This window comes from Cotesia glomerata, linkage group LG9, assembly GCF_020080835.1.
Source record: "Cotesia glomerata isolate CgM1 linkage group LG9, MPM_Cglom_v2.3, whole genome shotgun sequence".
NCBI classification, from domain to species: Eukaryota; Metazoa; Arthropoda; class Insecta; order Hymenoptera; family Braconidae; genus Cotesia; species Cotesia glomerata.
Genome location: NC_058166.1, coordinates 7769187 through 7775814, shown reverse-complemented (window position 1 = coordinate 7775814; position 6628 = coordinate 7769187).

Genomic DNA, 6628 nt, shown 5'->3' with positions numbered 1-6628 from the left:
CCAATCAGAAGGCCCTAATCCAGGAAAAGGCGCTAACAGCAGCCCCGGAATCACGGATCAGGTCATAACTAAAAATCCTGCAAAGAGTAAGCACATCTATTCTTAATAAAATCCGTAATCAGTCTCAAACGAAGGCGTGGTAAATTCGTCCGTCGAAAACGTCCCACATAAATAATTAAACAACGGAATTAAAACCTCCGTTGCGTATTCTTTAAATCGTTAGTCCAAACCTCCACCGTTTACGCTACCACTTAAACGCCCTTGGACATAACAACAATAACTTCCCGATTTTTAAAAATCTTCGATTTTCTTAGCGGGAAGTTAAAAATTAGGAAAACGGTTGACCCTAAAGGCCATCTCTGCAACCTCCCGCTACCTCCATACCTAAGTGCTCAACAATTCACTTATTTTTTAAGCTCCTCGAGCTCAAAAATAAAATTTTTGTGTAATTTTGAGCTCTTCGAGCTCAAATAAATCACTGTTCTGTGCTTTTAAGCTCTCCGAGTTTTATAGAACACTATTTTTTGAATTTTCAAACCGCAATTACTTTTGAATGAATCAACCGATTTCCTCACGGTTGACGGCATTCAACGCAGTTCTTTGAGCTCTTTAAAAAATTTTTAAACGTAAACCGGTCAGACTACAAATTTCATAGAAATTCTGAAAAAAACATTTTTTTCGACAACGATATCTCACGAACAAATCAACCGATTTTGACCGGACTGGTGACAATCAACGTAGTTTATTAAGGTTAAAAGCTGATTAGTTTTTGGAATTGATCGGTTCAGCCGTTTTAAAAATATTTCAAAAAAACAAATTTTTGGAAATTTTATTTTTGAGATTTCTCAAAATTGATTGACACAAAATCTGTAAATTAGTATTAGAATTCTAGGAGCAAAGGAACTCTTCAAAACGCCGCGTATTTCGATCGAATCTCATGATTCGTTCAAAAGTTATGAGAGATTTACACACACACACACACACACACACACACACACACACACACACACACACACACACACACACACATACACACACACATACAGACATGGTGTCATCACCGCGGAAATAGTCAGGTAAGCTTCCTAGGACCTCAAAACGTCGAGATCTGATGAAAACTCGATTTTCGAAAAACCGGGTGAGTAGTATAGGGTACATCCTGCGAGACATAACATACCCCCACTCCGTGGCCACTGGCGCCAGACCTTTTCCTCACCCCTTAGCGGGGGTCATCTGAGTGTTGGGAGCGGATGTCTGGGTCTTTTGATTGACAGTTGTTAATATACTTGTGGAAAATGTGTTTTCTCGAATGTTTACAGAAGTGTTGTCATGGCAGGGGGTAATTAAGATGCTAAGGATAGCTGAATGTATGTTTTTTATGTTTAAAGATGTAGGTTGATGTTTGGGACCTGTTCCTCGTTATCTTGGCAGGGGAGTCTTGGTGTTTTCTTGAGAGGTGATAATTGGGTGTGGGAAAATGTAGGATGTGTATTTACATGTATAAAGGAAAACATGTGGTCGTTTCGGCAGGGGGCTTTGGAGAAGTGTAATGTTATGTAAACCTCGGTGACAAGGATCTCCAGAAGTCATACTAGAAAATTGTATCCATAGTAGCATATTACGTAGCTATAGTAAGAATCTTATTGTTTACTGAATTAAGTTCGATTTAATATGTGGATTAATACTTTTTTCATGTATATTGTAACAGGGTAAATTACCCTTAATCGATAAGTCGCCAGAGATCAATAACTTTTCGACTAGCATTTGAGCGCATCGATCTTCGGGCCTAGAGAGAGAGCAGGAGGGGGTATTTTTGGGGTCGTTATATAGACGAGCCATGCATGGTGTCCGGAGAAGTAGTAAAGTGTTGGAACGAGTAACATCAAGAAGTCCAAAGAAGGAAGCGAGTATCAACCATAGAGTTTCTTCAACCAAATTTACACCAGGTATTGGACTTTGGTAATGATGAGCCTTGGGGCCATATACCCGGCTCATCAAACACACTACTTCTCATTTTATTTATTCAAGTTTGGATAATTCAATTGTTTAATAATTTTGCTTAATAATAATTAATTATTTTAATCAATTTAATTTGTTAGCTTGTGAACAATTCCTCCTGGGGATTTTACACCCGAGGAATGTTCTAGACCTCCTGGGTTTAGGTCGTGAGTATCTAAATTGTTAATTCAGCTGGTTAATAATTATTAACATCTTAAGATTGGCTAAATTAAATTCATCTTTTGATTAATCAAATTTAATTAATTTCTGAACATCGAGAATTATTCCAATCAGCAACTCACGACTGGTCAAGCTTCGGTACCCGAGGTCGAGCTTAGTACGCTGTAACGAAAAACGGAGTCCATTTTGAGCGCGCAAATTCCTTGAGAATTTTGTGACGCAGTAAATTTACAATATTAACAACTGGACTATTATTATAAATTATAACAATTGAATTATCATTTATTAATATTATTCGTTACAAAAAAATATTATTTATTTAAAATAATTTATTGAGAATCGGCCACTGAGTTTCGACGCAATTGAGATCGAATTAACCGTGGATAATTTTTCGTGAATTTATTTTATATTGAGACAAATTGTTTTATTAATTATTTATAAATCGAAAAATTCCACGTGGTTATTTATATATTGAACTATGGAAGACTAAAATTAAGTATTGAGAAAATTGCGACGAAATTAGAAATTGAAATAACCGCGGATGATTTTCGGAATTTATTTTTACATCGATATAAAATTGTTGTTAATTAATTATCCAGTCGACAATAACAATAATAATAGTTGTCTAGTCGGAAATTTCAGGCGGTTGAATCTTATATTGAAATTGAAGCCTGTGAAAATTATAATGAGTAAAATTTAATACCATTATTCCGGTAGAAATTGTTATAAAACTATTTATTGTGTGGATTACGTCCGAGAAATTTAGTTAATTTTATAGAGAATATTCTGAGGATTATACAATGTACTGAGTATTAAACTCGTGGTAATTTTGAAATAAGTTTAGGCGTCGATTTTTAAGTCGGAAATTTTAAGTAGTAATTATTAATTGTGAAAATTGTTTACGATTTTAATCTCGAGCTAATGACTGAAGGAATTTTAGTGATAAAATCAACGTTGTAAATTTTTGGAGTTAATTTTGTAAAATTTTAATTAGTCAAAAGTAAAGTAGAGTCGGTGTGTGTGGAGAAGAGTGGGTTGTGAGTGGGTGAGTGCTACCAGCGTTCCTTCGCATACGATTAGTCTCTTTGCGAGGTGTTTCGCTGGCGTAGAAGCCGTTGTATAGACGCCAAGTGGGGTACAGCGGTAGTAAGGTAGAAACCACGGTATAGTCGCTCCATAAGAGGGTACTGTGGGATTAAGTAAATTTTTTTGTAAGCTCACGGGAGGACATCGGTCTACGTTTAGTCACTGGGTCGACTACTTTCGTGAGCCGAATTATAAGCCGTTGTATAGACGCCAAGTGGGGTACAGCGGTAGTAAGGTAGAAACCACAGTATAGTCGCTCCATAAGAGGGTACCGTGGGATTAAGCAATTTTTTGTAAGCTCACGGGAGGACATCGGTCTACGTTTAGTCACTGGGTCGACTACTTTCGTGAGCCGAGTTAACGAGCCTTTGCATACGATTAGTCTCTTTGCGGGGTGACAAAGCGGTAGCGTGGAGTTGAGGAGAGTAGTAATAAGTTTAGTTGTAAGTGAGTTAGTTGTAAGTGAGTGTGTGTACGTGCAAGCGCACGAGTTGTTAATTTTGTTGTTGAATAAAAACCAGTTAATTTGTTAAATAAAAATTTATTCATTTTCAGAACAACCTTCCTCCACTCTCTCTCCCTGTAGATTAATAGAATCAGCTCTGGTATCCGGTTCCAGGAACCGAGAAAATAATCCTGGTGGCGCCCTGGTAAATCTTAGAGTCAATTGTTGAATATATTGTTGTTGTGAAATTTTACTAAGGGCCAAATGAGCGGGAATTAAACCACCCGTTACAATATGTATAAATGGAATACGATGGTTACGTATTTATATAATAAAATTGTATTTCCTATACACCCATGTCGAGCATATGTTTATAACTCTCAATGTAAAAATTTTTGCCATAAAAAATATCAATACTGTGAAGCGCATTATAGTAAAATGAAAACTATTGTAAAAACTTATCATTTCTATGATATGCGAAAGAAATATACAGATTGTAATTTATGGTATTTAATTGAGTGTGAGATTCAATCACGAAGAATGTATACTGAAAAATTTAATATTGTAAGCGATGATAAGCATGAACAATGGGTTAACTATTTGTTGCAAGAACAGCAAAATTGTAATTTAGATAGTTATTATTATAATTTAGGTTTTAATGATTTTATAGATTTAGATTTCAACGATAAATTTATATCTGATATGAAATATATAATTAAATAATTAATAACAAGTATACAATATTTTTGTTTTTTTCTTTTATTTATTAAATTCGCACACAGCTACAACCTTATAAAAACAGACATTTTTATCAAGAAATCGTAATAATCGTAGTAATAATAATATTACTACAGATAATAATGACAATAGTAATAATAATAATAATAGTAAAAATATTTTGTCCATATTAATAGCAGGTGTCTTGTCCTTCGTTAGCGTTATAATACAGGCTGTAGCGTTGACAGCTGGTTGTCAATTTTGTCTAATATTTTTTGAACAAATTCTTCATGGTAGTGTAGCAAGTCCCAGAAAAATGAAAGTTTTGTAAATATTTTTAAAAAAATTTAGACATAAGAAAAAATTTTTGTAAATATGTTTAGAAATAAAAAAAATTTTGTAAATATTTTTAGAAATGAAAAAATTTTTTATAAATGTTTTTTTAGACAATAATGTTTTGTAAATATATTTAGAAATAAGAAAATTTTATAAATATTTGTGTAAAGTACGATTCAATTTTTGTGAAGTACGATTTGATTTTGTGTGAAGTACGATTTGATTTTGTGTGAAGTACGATTTGATTTTGTGTGAAGTACGATTTATTTTCGTAAAACATTTTTGTATATTTTGTAAAAGCTTCTTGTATTCGACAAAATTTTTGATGAACTTTTAATAAATTAAATTAAATTAAAAAATCGCGTTTCTTTACTTAGGTTAAGTTACCACTTCTATAAAAACGTACTACTTTTCATATTTATTTCAGTTATTAAAATGGATCCAAGATGGAAACATCCTTTTACATCTATAATTTGTGGACCCACTGGCTGTGGAAAAACTTTTTTCGTTAAACGTTTTCTCAAAGAGATTCATAAGATTTGTGATATAGAATTCAATAAAATAATATTTTACTACGCCGAATGGCAGCATAGGTACGATGAGTTTGATAAATCATTCGTAGAATTTCGGGAGGGTTTACCACAACCCGGGGACTTTGACGATGGTTTAGCAAAATTTGTAGTGGTTGATGATCTGATGAGAGAATCATAAAGTGGATCAATTGTCGATTTATTCACCAAAGGGAGTAACCATAAAAATTTAAGTGTGCTATTTATATCACAAAATTTATTTCACCAAGGGAAGGGTCAACGAGATATCTCTGAATACAAATTATATTGTAGTATTTAAGAATCCTCAGGACAGGGCCCAAATTTTTCATTTAGCACGACAGGTATATTCAGAGAATTCGAAGTTTCTACAAGAAGCTTATTTTGAGGCTACATCGAAACCTCACGGGTATCTTCTCCTAGATCTTAAGCAAGCTACACCTGAAAACTGCCGATTTAGAACATGTATATTTCCGTCTGATCAATATCATTATTTTTATATTCCAAAAAAAGTTAATGATATAAAAACACTCAGCTCATCATCTAATATACCAGTTGTTCATTTGTAATGGCAGGGGAAAGATCTTCTCGCAACAATTCCGCACGTAGAGCTATTGGTCGTAAGAACGCAGCTCTACTCCAAGCTCTCGTATACGCATCACCTAATCAACGTCGTGCTATACTTCGTCACGCCAACAAAGATTTAATTCGGGTTATTTGTGAGTGTTGTTTAAACATCTTACACGGAAATATCCCTTTAAAAGATTCTGAGAAAAAAACACTCTCTAAGTATAAAACTATCTTACGAAAATTAATTAATGAAAATAATAATATTTCAACTAAAAGGAAACTAATTAATCAGAAAGGAGGAGCATTCTTACCTATGCTGCTAGGCCCATTACTTGGTGCTTTAATATCTAATGTTTTTTGAAAATATGGAACATGTAAAAAAGATGGTACTTATTCCGTATGATGACATAGATAAATTGAAATCTGAAGTCAAAAATTTCAACCAAGAGTTAAATACTGTTGATGAGCATTATTTACCCACATCTCAAACCCCTGGTGATATACAATCTCGTTTGGATGCTGAATTGGCTAAAATTTTAAGCGTGAATTCATTCAATATTAATGATCATGCTAAATTGAAACAATACTTAGAAGTATTAAGACGTTATCTATTTTTTAAAAATAGAGAACACAATAACATTCCAGTGTCAGAAAAAAAAGAAGTTGACAATAGTGAAGTTGTTCCTGATCTTACAGATTTCTCTAGCATTAATAAATCAGAATATTAGTACCGCAGTGGCAACAGATA